This window comes from Ranitomeya variabilis, chromosome 6 (assembly GCF_051348905.1).
Source record: "Ranitomeya variabilis isolate aRanVar5 chromosome 6, aRanVar5.hap1, whole genome shotgun sequence".
Lineage (NCBI taxonomy): Eukaryota > Metazoa > Chordata > Amphibia > Anura > Dendrobatidae > Ranitomeya > Ranitomeya variabilis.
In genome coordinates, this window is record NC_135237.1 from 66501852 (window position 1) to 66518556 (window position 16705).

Below are 16705 nucleotides of genomic sequence, written 5' to 3' on the forward strand. Positions count from 1 at the left end.
CATCACTGTTCGCTACCTGATTGAGCACCCCTAAACAGGATATAAAGGCATAAAATAGCATGGTCTTATGACTGTCTTTAACGAGCTGTCACAATTTGGCAAGTTATCACCTAGTCAGGCACTGAGTGGAAAGGTTTCTTATCCTTTGGAAAGGTGATAATTTACTGAATTTGGACATCTCCTTTAAGTATGTGTCTACTACTATGTCTGTTCTTGATGCATCTTTATCAATGAGACAACACTGTAGTGATCTATGATGTCACTCGGATGACATCATCAAATCATTACGGATACTATCCAGAACATAATTCAGAATCCATCTTTATCCTGATGGGGAATACCTCTCCATCTCACAGCAAACTAAGTGTGCGACCTTAAATTCTTAAATTCTTACTAGATAATCTGTCACTTACATATACTGACAATGAAGGAAGCCATTTTGCCAGGTGTCAATTTCTGATGATCATTTTACATTTTATTAGCAGGTAATGACATCTTTTATCATTAAAAAATTACTCCGTCTATTTCCAAATGCCTTGTACATGTCCTTTGAGCATTAGTTAAAGCCGGCTTAGAAAAAGTGTATTAAATACTTAATATAAATCGTACTCTTGACAGCTAATTGGATGTTTGCCTGTTTGACTTGTTGTTTTAATTCCTTGCCAATGTACACAGGTGTGCTGGATGTCTGCTCTTAACTTTGTAAAGTATCAACCCTTGGCAGAACCAGTGAAGTTGCATAACTCGATCGGCGTTTTTTTCATCATTGTTTTTCATTAATCCAACGCGATGTTTAGTGCCCTAAAATATTCTGTAGGAGTATTACGTGGGTGAGAACATGGTTATTTATTCATTGATACATCTATTAGTAAAACGGGGGCCAAACCTACTGTGAAATATAGAAGGAATTCACATCTTACACATCACACACAAACATTTCAGGTTAGTTTTCAAAACTTTATGTTTATTTATGTAAGTAAAACCGGACTGGGTCACCTTGGCGCTGGTGGGATGGCTCTTATGCTTTTTTGATCAAACATAGTGTTTACTAAATACCCTGTTATTTATATGCACTATTACTTACTTATAGCAGGATATATGTCCGCTATTATTTCTATCTTAGGTTTTGACTGTTTAATGGCCAGTGAGAACATGGTCCTATATGTTGCTTTTATAGCAACTGATACTCCAGCTCATTTCTTTTGGTTTTGCTTTAGGTTTTTGCACTCTTTGAGCTGGGCATTATGTTTATATAGCTTCCCATGGTTGAGTGTCCACAGTTGAGCCCTTGTCCTGCTCAGCCCTTTTGTCATTTTTCACACATGGTAAGGTTTTAATGCTAGAGGTTAGGACCGTCCCAACTGGATACACCCTGGCGCTGATGGGATGGCTTTTACGCTTTTTTTTTTTTAAATTAAAAACAGTGTTTACTAAGTACCCTATGTCATTTATATACACTATTGCTTTTTACTTATAGCAGAGTATATGTTCATATTATTTCTATCTTAGATTTTGTGTATTTATATAAGTAATTAAACTACTTAATTTACTTAGAAGAGTGGATTCAAAAGGTATGCATTTCACAAAATGTGAGCATGTGAATGAAAATCGTTTGTAATTCTGGCGTTTCTAATTTTTTCCACGCTATGCTGTGTAGCGATCAGGTTCATGCTTTTTTTATTGATAGATCGGGCAATTCTGAATGCGGCAATACCAAATATGTGTATGTTTGATTTTTTTTATTGTTTTATTTTGGATGGGGCGAAAGGGGGGTGATTTAAGCTTTTATATATTTTTTATTTTTTTCATATTTTTTAAAATATATTTTTTTAACTTTTGCCATGCTTCAATAGCCTCCATGGGAGGCTAGAAGCTGGCATAGCCTGATCGGCTCTGCTACATAGCAGCGATCATCAGATCGCTCCTATGTAGCTTAATTACAGGCTTGCTATGAGCGCCGAACACAGGGTGGTGCTCACAGCTAGCCGGGATCAGTAACCATAGAGGTCTCAAGGACCGATCATGTGACGGGGTTGGCAATGCGAGCGTTTCTGGCCGCGCAGCTGGAAGCGCCGGTTAAATGCCGCTGTCAGCGTTTGACAGCGGCATTTAACTGGTAAATAGCGGCGGGTGAATCGCGATTTCACCCGCCGCTATTGCGCGCACATGTCAGCTGTACAAAACAGCTGAAATGTCGCGACTTTGATGTGGGCTCACCGCCGGAGCCCACATCAAAGGGGGACACACGACATGCGGCGTACTAGTACGGGGCATGTCGTGAAGGGGTTAATGCAGCAGTAAGCAATGAATCAATGTGCATCAATTTTTACTTTGCAGCCACTGGTTTACAGTTTTAATTAGGAATTAACATGCAAGCAAAGGTATATAACAACATATAGAAAGTATATTATTAATGTTTCATTATTAATAGATATGTTGACCAATTCTTGTTTATATACTGGTTGGATTAAAAAGGAGTCTGTCAGCACAAAATGACTGTTCAAACCTAACATGTACACTCTTGGCATGGCTGAGTAGTTCAGCGCACATTCCCACCTATTTGTTTTTCATCTAACTCCATCCTCCTCTACCTTAGTTGACAGCTTTGGTTTTACAGGAGGCAGAAATGGGCAGGGAGCAGGGTCGGATAAATGCCAGAAGGGCCTGTCTGGTCATGGGCTGCCTTGTCTGCTACGTTGTTAGCAGAATCTGTGTTCTCAAGACACCCATACTGTTAAGAGTTGTGAAGGAGCACAAAGTCGCTGACTCCGTCACTTACCCCCTCACCCCAGCAGGTCACATAAGAAATATTGGTCTTGTAGTAAATCTTCCTTTCCTCCATCCAGGGTAACATTAGTAATATTGCCACATCTGGTGCTTGGGGATGGGGACAGCATGGGCCTGTGTGATTTGAAATGCCAGGGCTGAATTTCAACCCCAGTCCGTACCTGGCAGGGTGAGATGGAACACAAGCAGGTGAAACGGTGCAATAAACTATTTGGCCATGCCAAAGATTCATCGAGAACCTGGGTTTTTTTGAACCATCATTTTTAACAAATATATTTCTTCTAAGAATAAAAAGCTTTACAATTAGATAACTCTTTGCTATATATCGGGTGCAGGGTCATATCCCTGGTCTTGAATAATGCTTGAAGGAGCCTAAAGGCCTCTCGAGCACATAAGTAGGCACAGATTACAGAATTTCCAGTGGAAGCCAGGAACTTCAAAAAATGCCTCCATTTTCTTTCCTTCCTACATTTGTTTCGAGAATTATAAAAATAAAACACATTACAGAGACAATATTTATTTTAGTAGAACAAAGTATTATTATTATTATTATCATCACTAATCTTCCAGAAGTTAAGACATGACGTAATGCACATAAATGACATTTCAAGAGTTTACATAAGTACTTTAATTTATGGAAAGATTTTCTATTTCCGTTATAATTAATCAAATCAACCAGAGAAAAAACTATTTGAAAAAATATGTCTATAATTAGAACATCATACTCTCATATCTCATTCCTAATTAAAGTAATTAGAAGCAAGGGGAACATGCAGTAATGAGTATTTCAAATTCTATAAAAAAAAAATCCTCACCTAGCTGATTTGTGATGATTGAGCTGTTGTGTATACTTCATAAAGCTGCTTCTAGACCACTTATGCCTTGTACCCTCATCATAAATCTATATTCAGATTTTGTAGTCGTTTTACTCTGGCATCAAGCAGAGTTATTTAAGGAAAAGGATCTTCACAATATTCATATTATTATAATGATTTATCATTAAATAAAGTTTATTAAAAAAAATGGAAGAATTATTTCTATAGTGTACTAGATGAAGTTGAATTAATTTTTCATTAACACTCTTGGCAATAAAAGTTGATTATGCCTGGGAAATGTTGCTGTGATCCATACATTTCTGTAACCGTGTAGAGCAAATGTAGTATGACTTGGCACTAAAGATGTGTGAATAGATTTGATGGTTACTTAATTTTGGTTGGGTTTTAGGAAATTTTCAAAACTTGGCAAATTCAAAATATTTGCTACTTGATTTGACAAATCGTCCAAAAAAAATGCCTGCCGTCATTTTACATAAAACAGAAGATTGCAACAGCCACAGAAGCTTATATGACCTCAGGCACAGCTGAACAGTCTTTCCCATAATGCCTTGCAGCTATCACATCTCATGGTATAGCGCAGTCAATCAGAAGAGTCAATGTCAATGGACAGGGTACTAGAAAATAAAAAAAAAAACATAAAGCAGCATCTAGCAATATGGAAGCTGAAAGCAGCAGCAGCACCTTCACCACTGGCACCAGACATTTGGGTGGTAGTACGTCCAAATGTAGTTTAAGGCCATGTGCACACGTTCAGTATTTTTCACGTTTTTTCCTCATTTTTTCGCTATAAAAACGTGAAAAAAACGCTTACATATGCCTCCTATTATTTACAGTGTATTCCACATTTCTTCTGCAAATGTTGCATTTTTTTCCGCGAAAAAATCGCATCGCGGAAAAAAAAGCAACATGTTCATTAAATTTGCGGAATTGCGGGGATTCTGCACACCTAGGAATGCATTGATCTGCTTACTTTCTGCATGGGGCTGTGCACACCATGCAGGAAGTAAGCAGATCATGTGCGGTTGGTACCCAGGGTGGAGGAGAGGAAACTCTCCTCCACGGACTGGGCACCGTATAATTGGTAAAAAAAAAAAAGAATTAAAATAAAAAATAGTGATATACTCACCCTCTGATGGCCCCGGAGTCTTCCCGCCTCTCATCAGTGCATGCTGCCGCTTCCGTTCCTATAGATGGTGTGTGTGAAGGACCTGTGATGACGTCGCGGTCTTGTGATTGGTCGCGTGACCGCTCATGTGACCGCTCACGTGACCGCGACATCATCGAAGGTCCTGCACACACACACCATCTATAGGAACGGTCGCCGCTGAGGAGATCGGCTGTCTGCAGGTGAGTATAACCATTTTTTTATTTTTTTTAATTATTTTTAAACATTCTATCTTTTACTATTGATGCTGCATAGGCAGCATCTATAGTAAAAAGTTGGTCACACTTGTCAAACACTATGTTTGACAAGTGTGACCAACCTGTCAGTCCTCAGTTTTCCAAGCGATGCTACAGATCGCTTGGAAAACTTTAGCATTCTGCAAGCTAATTTCGCTTGCAAAATGCTAAAAAAAACCGCGAAAAAAACGGGAAGAAAACGCAAAAAAAAATGCGGATTTCTTGCAGAAAATTTCCGGTTTTCTTCAGGAAATTTCTGCAAGAAATCCTGATGTGTGCACATACCCTAAAATTGGCCTCCTTTGCATACAGAAAGCATATTAGTAGTGAAAAAGCAAAGGATGTTATGAAATATACATGGCACATCACTCATCTCAGTCACAGTAGGATGATGTTACCTCTGATAGTGACACCATCAGTTTGTGTTAGAGTTCTGCACAGTCCTCTGCTGCTGTAACAGTTAATCTTTTACACTGCTGACTTTCAATTCCCTAAATGACACCTCTATCTGTTCTGTCCTTTAATCCCCCAAACCTCAGCATGCCAGGGGCTAAAGAAGATATTTCACATCAACAACAACCTATTAAAGTTGACTTATTGGATAAGATAAACGGTCAGCATTTGTACTTGGATGAGATGAGGAAATGGAGAACACAAATGCCTAGCTATGTTGGTAGTTCTGTCAGCTATGTTAGTTGGACTACTGACATTAGCTGCCGAAGTGGTAGTGGCAAATTTTGAGGAGAGAAGCAGGAGACGGGGCAAGGAGCTCAGAATATCTACCACACTGAGATAATACCTCAAAGCCAGATCGGATACTAAAGAAGTTACATCATAAGAGGAGGAAGGTGTTGGTATCAATGATAAAAAGCAGACAACATCCAGACATCTGTGATCAGCTCAGAAGCAGGTGAGGCCATAATTGCTGGTTTGTGGAGGAGACGCAACAGCCAATGAAAACTCTGGTAATAGTTATGTCAAGTACTACGTGTAAGCATCTTAGGTTTGAGATTTCTTTTCCAAGGTACTAACTGACGAATCTTTTGCAGTGTGCAAGCTCTCCAGAAGGAAAATAAACCATGGTTGTCACAACTTGAATGGATTAGGAACTATGGCTCTTCATCAGCACATGAAGCAACATCATGTTTTTATCTTGGATTTTGTCTGTTTCTTGGCCAGTGTGAACCTACTCTTACACGCTACATACACGCCAGCCTGTTTTCCAGTTCATCTCTTTAGATTTTTTGTTTCAGTTTTTTGAACTTTGTGCAAATAAAGGTGTGGCCTCACTTTCTTTTTGCTGGACATTATATTCATGTAGTTCCCTATGGCTGCGTGCCATTAGCCGGGTCTCAGTCCTTCTAAGCCCTTGTCCACATGTATGTCACTTGACAAATGGTAAGGTTTTAATATTGCCAGACAGGAGGGCCAGGGAATGGAGCTGTCTTTTTTTTTCAGGTTGCTTGTAGGTAAAAAAATTTTTTTAACTCAAACTGATAAAAGCTATGTACACAATGCGTTTCTGCTGCTTGCAGCCTTCTTCAGGTGTATGGAGAAAATGAATTTGATCCTTCTTATATAGCCCAGTGTGAGAGAGGGAGGGAAGACAAAAGAGGAAGGAGGAGGAGTGATTCATCCTACATTGTTCTTTTAAATATATATACAAAAAATGACATAAAATGTATATAAAAAACAATATTAATAAGAATGGACCTATTTATAGGAAACGTGTGTTAGGCATCGGGTTACTCCCGCTGCACAAGATAGATCCCAGGCATCGTCTGGTTCTGTGGTCTCCCGTTCTGGTCTGGCCACTGGGATTGCTGCTCAGCACAGACGTCAGTCCCAATGTCCTGCTCAGGCTTGTGGTATACGTTTGGTTACTGCTGGCTCTCCAGTCAAGTCTATGGTAACCAGTGATATGCAGGTGCAGCCTTGCGCTCTGGAGTCTAAGTCCAGAGATCACCTTACTGAGCATGTCCATGACGTGGCATCTTCTCATTGGTGGTCAGACATTGACTACTCTGGTGATGTGGCGGCTCCGAATTGGCCCACGGGTGATGTCACAGCTGGCTGGGCATGAGTTTTTGGGGTTGAAGCTTAGTCTATAAAAGGCTCTCAGTGGCGCACGCGGGTGCGCTAGTATCATTTATGTTTGGTGTGTGTGGGTGGCTACTCTACCACTCTGTCTGCACGTTTGTGTGTGAGTCTTTGCTCTTAGTCTGTACAAATTGGCAGGCAGGTTGCACACTTATGCGGTTTCATTCCCTTGGCTCAACGCCTGAGTCTTTCATCTGCTATATGCTTAGGGTGCCGGTCAGGCCCAGGTTCAGTAGAGACAAGACTGGGGTAACTAGCCACTTGGCTTAGCATCTGTTTCATTCATGTGTGTGATTGGCACAGTTCAGTTACAGAGCAAGCTCAAACTTTATGCTATACTTCTCTATGAAGGCGACAGGGTATGGTACCTAGCGTTAAAGATCTGTCTCTCTTGGCTCAGCATCTGCTTCATTCATGTGTGCAGTTAGCACCATTTAGTTGCAGAGCTAGCCCAATCTATGAGCTATTAGCCCTGTGACATTAACAGGGTATAGCACTTTGCATACTCATGCCGTACCATTTGGTGAAGTAAATGAGCTTGGTGCTCAGTGTTCCGTTCACACTGAGTGGCGGTAACTCAGTGTGTTCAAGGTATCGCTTGCTGTTTAGTTCCGTCATTGTTCACACTAGCAGCAGGGTTCATCCCTGCACGGAGGACCTCGGATTGTGAGTGCACTTTATTTTATATTTTATTTTAGTGCAATCCCCCAAACCTAACAACATGTCAATCTAATTAAATTCCCATATGAAGACTAAAATGTATCCCAATAAATGACCTTGCATTGTTTAAAAAAAAAAAAAAACTTGAGGAAAAAAATGTTTTGAAAAGAAAAGAAAAACAACTTTGAAAAAAAAATGTTTTGAAAAAAAAATTGAGAAAAAAAAATTAAAACCCCAAAAATTAAATTAATGAATAAAATAGGAAAATATTTTTTTTACCTCCTTTTTCTCTCGATAAATAACAGAATAAAAAATGGGAGAAAAGACATATCTTTATGTAATATGTAAATATTGGTCCTATGTTGATAAGATTATTTATCTTTGTATCCTATTATTTGCTATGTACTTTCTTATATACTATTTTGTTTGAACCTAAACAATGAAGTGTATACAGGTTGGACCACACATGACTATATATATATATATATATATATATATATATATATATATATATATATATATATATATATATATATATATATATATATATATACATTAATATATACATACAAAGAAAATACAGTGATCAATAACCAAACTTATTTGTATCGTTGATGTTCAAACTTACTCCAGTTCGTTGTTCAGATAATCCAGAAATAAACTTTGCAGTTTAAATATCCAAAATTATTCTTTAGCATTCAGGTTTTTTTTTCTATTTAGTGATTCTATATTGATTTGTTCCAGTGGTGTGACTTTTACCAAATCAAAGTTTTTATTGTGCGTCATCACTATATGTCTAGAAAGACTTTGTTTTAAACCCCCCCCCATTTTTTACGTTATGTCTGTGGCCATTCATGCGTGTTCTCAGGGTCTGTGTGGTTCAAACCACATATTGTAGACCACAGACACAGGTTACCACATACATCATGTGATCGAAATTGCATGTTAAGTTTTGTCAGATCCTATGTTTTTCTCCAATACTATTAGCCTTATTTTTTTTAGCTTCATGATTTATAATTCTGCAGCAGCAGCATTTTTTTAAATAGCATTTAGAGACTCCCCCCTCCCCTTTATAAATCGATGGATCAGTACTGATTTTTTGGGGGCTTTTTTCTTCAACTTACTTGGAGCTATCATGTTTTTTATTGTTGTACCCCTTCTGAAGGTGATCTGTGGTTCTTTTGGTAAAAATGTTTTTAATACAGGGTGCTTTCTCAATAAGTATCAATATTTCTTTAGGGTGTTACAGATAAACTGGTTACTCTGGTTGTATGCTGTGATAAAATTGTGTCTCCAAAGGTTTTTATCCTCCCTACTTTCTTCTACCTTCTTGTTTTGAACATATGTTAACCCCTAAGGCACGTAATATTAAGGCAGAATCAATAATAGTGATTATATAATTTATCACCTGAAAAAAATGTGCCAGGACATTGTACATAAACAGTTCAGTGCCAAATAGGAGGAACATATGAAATCTAGATATATAATTTTATCACTCGCAATATGAGCCGTGAATGTAAGGCCCCACTCATTGTCGATGAGTCTTCTCACAAATTTTATAGCCTCCTTTTCCGTACCACTCCATATGATGATCAGATCATCAATATTATTATTATTATTTATTATTATAGCACCATTAATTCCATGGTGCTTTACATGTGAAAGGGGGTATACATAATGAAAACAAGTACAGTAATCTTAAACAATACAAGTCATGACTGGTACAGAAGGAGAGAGGACCCTGCCTGCGAAGGCTCACAATCTACAAGAGATGGGTGAGGATACAATAGACATATATATATGTATAGGCATACTCATCTGCCATAATTGACGATAGGGACTCCAATCGCCCCATAAACAAATTTGCGAAACTTGGGGCGACCCGAGTCCCCATTGCGGTCCCAAGCTGTTGCAGGTATAGCTTATCTTCAAACATAAAAAGGTTATGCGCCAATATAAAATGCAGTTCCTTTAGGAACTTCAACACTGTTTGAAGGTTTTAATATTAAAGGTTAGAATCGTCTCCTATATGGTCAACGTGATGTGGTGGGATGGCTTTTACATTTTTTTTAAATCAAAATTATGTTAATTAAGCACCCTATACTATTTTCTTGCACTATTGCTATTTATGTATTTACTGTAAGGTATTTGCTTATTATGTTTTTATCTTGGGTTTTGGTAGTGCAGTCAGTCATATTACTTAGTATATTTTACTGTCTTTTGAAAAATGATGTGTGCTCAGTATCGCTGGAAGATACCCAGTCACTTATTTTCTGTCAAAAGGGTTGACCGCTCTATGCTTTCAGAAGAACACGGGCCACTCTCTAGCCTTGGTATTGAGCTTGAAAGTACGTTGTCACTTTGTGGAGCAGCATATATGTACAGATATAGTATATGTCTTTGACAGCCTACTGAATAAATGTTTTAAGTAAAAGCAATGAATCACTCTCCATCAAGCAGTAAATCTCACATTCGATGACCCCCACTAACTAATCTCCCTGCTGGGAGCACATTATAAACTCAATTGTGCAAAATTTCTTAAAGAAATATGACTGCTTGAAGGAGGCCAGAAAAGTGTCTAAGTATTTCAACTCGTCTTGTATGGCAAAGCATGCACGACAGACTTTCAAAAACAGAATAGTCTACCTGAGTGCAATCTGATTTGCAACTTTGCTATGTGGTGGAATTTGTATGACCAGTATAAAGTAGTGACTGATTATTTCATGTAGCATGGAAACTAGAGCTTGTGTTGCTTTGAAATACATCAATGGCATGGGATAAAGGATTCATGTCACCTACGGAAGCCCTTTGAAGAGGATAGTAAATTTGTCAGTTTTGAGAACTGTGGCATCAATGATGTCATCACTTTCATATATATCTTTGGAAAAAAAACTCACAAGAATGCAACAGGGAATGGAGGAAGATCAGCAACTTGCACATGTTCAGCATCACCCTGTGACTTTTTGGGACCCTCAAGTTCAATGTTACATGCAGAAGGATGTGGAGCAAGGGGAGGAAAGGAAGCAACAGAAGCTGGATTTTGAAGGAAAGCATTGATTTATCCCATTCACAGGCAGTTGTCAAGGCTGACAATATCCATGTGAAATTGATGACAGCGACATTGGCCATGATGATTAACAGTTGTAACAGTCTGTGGAAAGTCAATTAAGGTCACTGTGGTCCTGCTGGGGAGCATGCTCAATTGATTGTGGGATGGCAGATTCACCAACATTTGCAAGTATGGAAAAACATATTTCTTGGTTATGCAAGGTAAAGAGCTCTCAAGCAGATTTACAGCTTGTAAGCATGAGTAATAAGAGCCATTTAGTGGAGAAATTGTTCTTCTGCATCAAGCATCATGCTGGATGACTTACTATCACCTGCAAGTGAGTATTGTCAATCATGACAATGTCTAGGACATTCTAGCTGCTTTACATTTGGGCAAAGTAACTTACACTCCCTCAATGGTGCACATTTTGAATATAAGCATTAAAAATTTATAGCTGATAGCTGACAAGTAAATAATTGTCTACTCAACCACTATCAAGTTGATCTTCACGGACCAAAAGTGGGGCAAAAACCCCTCAACCTCAAGAAAACTTGTCCTACCACTGTTATTCACCACTACATGCATATTAGAAGATGTTTACTCCACCAAAGTTTCCTATTTGTGCTTACAATAACCTTGATAGAGTCATCTAAATGGAACATTTCATTTTTAGAATCGTTGATTTATTTTCACAGACAAACATGCTGCATCAAGCTTCACATGTTGGCTTCCCATAAAGTCAATACTTGCATAAAATAATAAAGATTTTTTTTTATTCTGCCTTATATACTTTTACCTTTTACCTCCAGCCAAATATTTCCTTAACCTTAAGCAATGGCAAACTTGATTCTTTCTCTACACAGGTCAAATACTTGTCATAGCAGACATCCCGGTTAATATTTAACTAAAAATTAATAGAGTAGATAGCTGTGGCAGGCTTTTAGTGTCAATTAATTTAATAGCTGCATTTTTTTTAACAAAGCAAGAAAAATAAGGTGCATACTTTACATGGGGAAAAATAGATGTAGCTTAAGGCTTTGTGTTACAATTACCAGCAATTGAATGGCTGACACATGTAATCCTTGCGAGATTGTTCAATAGTATGATGTCAGAGAGAAATCCTTCAAACAGAGCTATTAAAAAACACAATAAACATGCTTCTTGTTGTAAGATTTATGCAAGCTTATGTTAGAAAAACATAAATGAGGTGGTATTTGTTTGAAAATGAAAGGATTATATGGTCTTTGTAAAATGAGGAATTTCATTTTGGGGAGGGACACTGAAGCTGTGATTTATTTTTTTGTTTATATTCCAATGACTCCTTTGATATGTCAGCTTCTGTCACCAAGCATTAGGCCACTTGTAATTTCTTGTATTAGCCAAGATACAATACATTTTCCCCTCCAATAATTTGTGTCAAAAACCCAACTGAACTGAACAACATAGACAGAAGTGTTTATTGAGAGATTACATAGGGTTTACGTTTAATGATATACCAGACATGTTTCATTTTCTTTCTTCGTTCAATGACTTCAGCACCTGTTGGGGTTAGAGTTGCATTAAAAAGTATAAAAAGGTATGGAATTCAAAAGGGGCTATCTATCATATTTTTACAAAGGGTAGTAGTGCTTGATAATAACAATGTGGATTTGTAGTCTGACATGCTACTTCTGGTAAGGATTGCTTAAAGAGGTTTTCCAGCTTTAAAAAAAAAATTGAAGGTAGACAAGTTTAAATTGATAACTTATGCAACTCTAACTAATATAATTTAGGGGTTCTATGGAAATAGAAAAAAATAACTAATAAATGTCATTATAAATAAATTCCTAACTGCTTTATAATGAGCAAATCACAATTGTTTTGTCCAAGGAGTTAATCACTATAGTACATTTAAATGGCCGTTGTCTTGTTACAATGGCAGAGATCTGTCCTAAGATAAAGCAATTGCAGCCGAAGACACCTGCTATGGCACGAAGGTAACCTCTACCATAAACTGTCAATCTGTTTCCAAGTCACAGCAGCTACTCATCATTTCAGAAAAACAGGGTGGACAGCAGTGTGAGCAGCCTCTTCTTACCTCAGCACCTCTGATATCTCCAGTATTAGATCATATAGACAGGGTGGACAGCAGTGTGAGCAGCCTCTTCTTACCTCAGTAGTCCTGGTATCTTCAGTATTAGATCTTATAGACAGGGTGGACAGCAGTGTGAGCAGCCTCTTCTTACTTCAGAACCCTGGTAGCTCCAGTATTAGATCAGATAGACAGGGTGGACAGCAATGTGAGCAGCCTCTTCTTACCTCAGCACCTCTGGTATATCCAGTATTAGATCAGATAGACAAGGTGGACAGCAGTGTGAGCAGCCTCTTCCTACTTTAGCACCCCTGGTTAGTGATGAGTGCAAGTGCTCATTACTTGAGTTTGCCTAGGCTGTCTGGGTATGCACGGAGTATCGTGGGTGCTCAAGTGAAATATTTGAGTCCCTGCAGCTGCATATTTTGTGGCTGTCTAAAAGCTCGACACTCAAACATGTCCCTCGAGCACCCACAATACTCGATCACATCACTACCCCTGCTATCTCCAACATTAGGTCAGATTATCCACTGATAGCACATCTACTTTCATAGCTCCAGTCCCTGGTCATAACAGGTATCTGGTCTGAAATGCTGTATATTGAAAAATATGCTGATTGCCTACATCTGGAAAAGTAACCCAGATGTGAACAGGTGCGTGAATTAACAATGATCCTGAAATTTGCACTAGTTGCCTTTTTTGCACCAATTTTTTTGAACTGCTGTCTGACATTTAATAAATTTAATGTAACTTTTGACATAACACTTCGGTCTAAATCAACCCCCTCCTGGGGAGAGAGTTGTGCTTTTTTTTAAGGTTTTTTTTTTAAGACATAAATCTAGCTCAGATTTTCTATATTCGCATGGCTGAACATAACCACTTTCCTGACCGCAATTCAAAAGTGGTGAAAGTAGCTTAAAATCACATTTTTTTTGGCACAAATAGTATGCGACACAATTTGTGACATTTTGATAACTTAGGCTGTTTCAAAAGTTTTGATAAATTCTCCTCTGTAGATTTGATTTTTTTACTTTAGTACAGTCTAAAACTGCATTAAGTCTATTAAATAGTGTGTCTTTTTCATTGAATTTTGCTCAATTTATGTTTTTTTTATTTTGCTTTATTGGTGTGCAATGCATCGGTCTTGATGAATCTGAACCTGTATGTTTGATCTTTCTCCTGTGTAGAAAAACAAATTTGCGGAACAAATCAGGGAAGTTTTATTAGAACTGTCTAGAATAAAAACTCTGTTGTTCATAGCAACCAATCGCAATGTGACTTTTATTTTACCAGGGCAATTTAAAAAAAATAAATAAAACTGTGTTTTTACTGGTTGTTATGGGCAATTCGAACATTGTGCTTAAATATTTGCTTTACAATTCCGTTAGCCATGGTATTGGCTAAATTGATGAAATGTAATGTGCCTATGCTTTTTTATTGGATTACATTTTTTCTACCAGGAATGAATCTTTTGACATTTGTATTCACCAGCCTCAATTTATTTTTTGTAAAAAATTGAATTACAGAAAAATCAAGAATATTACAAAACCTCTAATTGCTGTTAATAGGCATCTATGATGACACGGTCTTGTCTCCTAGGACTGTATCCAACCCTTTCTAATCTCGATGATGCAAACATAGATTTTCAAATTGACCCCAATATATGTGTCTATGGGTAGTTGGATGGCAAACAGCCTGTTTAATAACACTACACTGCTGGACTTTTTAAGCTTTTTAAAATTCAACAATGTTCCAAAAAATACCAATGCTGGCTTCAGATGCTTGCTGCGCCAGTGTTAATCAGATGCAATGTATAAGGAAGAAGCCATGGCTTTTTGATGAGTGGTGGTTCAAAATTGTATGTTTTTTTGGGGAGTGGCAACGGGTTTGATGTTTGAAAAATGAAGGCGCAATTAGTTGGGTTCTTTAAATAATAAAAAAATCATTATTATCCATTTTTTTGGCGTTGTAAAAGGTAACAGGTTTAGTATTTGTTTGAAATGTAAATAAACAATGACAAAGCATCAGGTCTCAGACCATATGGCCAATAATAAAAGCAATGGGAAGGACCACTCTTGGGTTCACACTGCATATAGCTCATTTTAGCCGGTCTGTGACAATTTTATTTTTACAGTTTTTTTTTAATTGCGAAATAACACTTTTCGGAGGGTAAAACAAAAGGATAGCTTGAAGTGGAAATGGCTTTTTTCAGCCATGACAGCAAATTTGAACATTTTTTGGCAGCAACAAAATTTTTCAGGAAAAATGATACAATTGCGCCTATATCTATGTAGAGGATGAATTGTAGGGTATCAAAAGTAGAAAATAAAAACAAATAGATACGGCATCAAAGGTTTCTAGGAAAGAAAAAAAAAATAGTTGCATCTCATATCTGTCAAATAACTTCCAGCTACATATTTAGACATACAGTATATTACCTTGGGAACTGCTGTTACTTGGTGGCTCAGCTTAAAGGGAATCTGTCATCACATTTGACCTATCTAAACTATTAATATGGGTATATCGGTTATAGACTGCTGAAATAAATAATCCCTGTATGCCTCATATCAGATGTCTTGTTGTTGAGAACTCATCTTTTATCACTTTATATAAATTACCTCTTCTTGGCTATGGGGAGGATGTTGCCTCTTCAATATTAGTATTGGACGATATTCTGGCCAAAATACATAAGCTTGCAACCCACTGTTAGGGCTAGTGGAACGCACCGAGTAAATATAAATGTTTTATGAAACAGATGCGTTCGCAGCCCGGGGTCCACCGTGCAGGAGAACCTGCTGCTAGGAAACGGCGGCACTATATGGTGGTATGAACCAGCTCTGTTAGCTTCACAGAGCAGCCCAGAAAGCAAAGCTCTGTGCCCTGTTAACTTTCACAGAGGCACAGGCTAACTACCCAAATTAGAGCAGTCAGTGGTCATGCATGCATACAAAACTCCTCGCCGGAGGTGCCAGCATTCTAGGGGCTTATTTCAGCCGGGTCCCTGAACACACACTCACATGACCACACTGGCGCAAAGCACATAACTTGAAAAGACACTAGCGCATGGCCGTGCGGCCATGCGAGCCTTAAATAGATGCAGCACGTACAGGACCTTCCTAGAAGGACCAATGAGAGGCTGCTACAGAGCATGAGCACCTACAGGACCTTCCTAGAAGGACCAATAGAATTGACAGCAGTATCTGAACATGTGACCCTCGATCTCCACTGAGAGATCTTACTCTGGGCATGCTCAGAACGAGGAAAGCAGGACTTAGTCCCAGGAGCGTCTGCTCGCCGCTGCCCAACACTGGCCTCAATGGCAGAAGCAGGAAAGGCAGCAGCAACTCTTTGCACAGAGTCAGCATGAGCGAGAAGCTGGGACCGACGTCTCTGCTGAGCAGGCTCCACTGCGGCAGGAGAAGAATGGGAGACCGCAGCGGAGATGGCTCGAGATTCCCCCTGTGCAGAGGCGGGAACTCAACCCCTAACACCCACATCAAGGGTCCTCACACTTGCGAGTCCTAACACTAAAATTAAAAATGGCATTTTTTACTAGACAGCCACCCCCTTCATGAGTTGGTAGGTTTGTGAGTGGCTATTTTCATCAGCATTTTGCACTTGCCCCTGGCTATCATTGGTGTTGATTGGACATGATAGGTCCTCTTTAAACACTCGTGAGCAGTAGTTCAGTTGGATCGGTTGACCATTAGTGTTAATGTACCTGTTCCACCTGTGATGGTGAGTTCAAGGGAAGCATTGGGCACGTCAAATCACAACATGGCCAATCCACCAGAGATTTTA

The 16705-nt window shown here is 38.5% G+C and overlaps 1 long non-coding RNA gene across 1 annotated transcript; it reads left to right on the plus strand.

Moving 5' to 3' along the window:
- The first annotated feature begins 359 nt into the window (after nucleotides 1–359).
- LOC143783440 (uncharacterized) lies at nucleotides 360–6314 on the plus strand. Its single transcript, XR_013217171.1, has 2 exons — nucleotides 360–485; nucleotides 6074–6314. It is a non-coding gene; the product is annotated as an uncharacterized LOC143783440 (long non-coding RNA).
- The last annotated feature ends 10391 nt before the right edge of the window (nucleotides 6315–16705 follow it).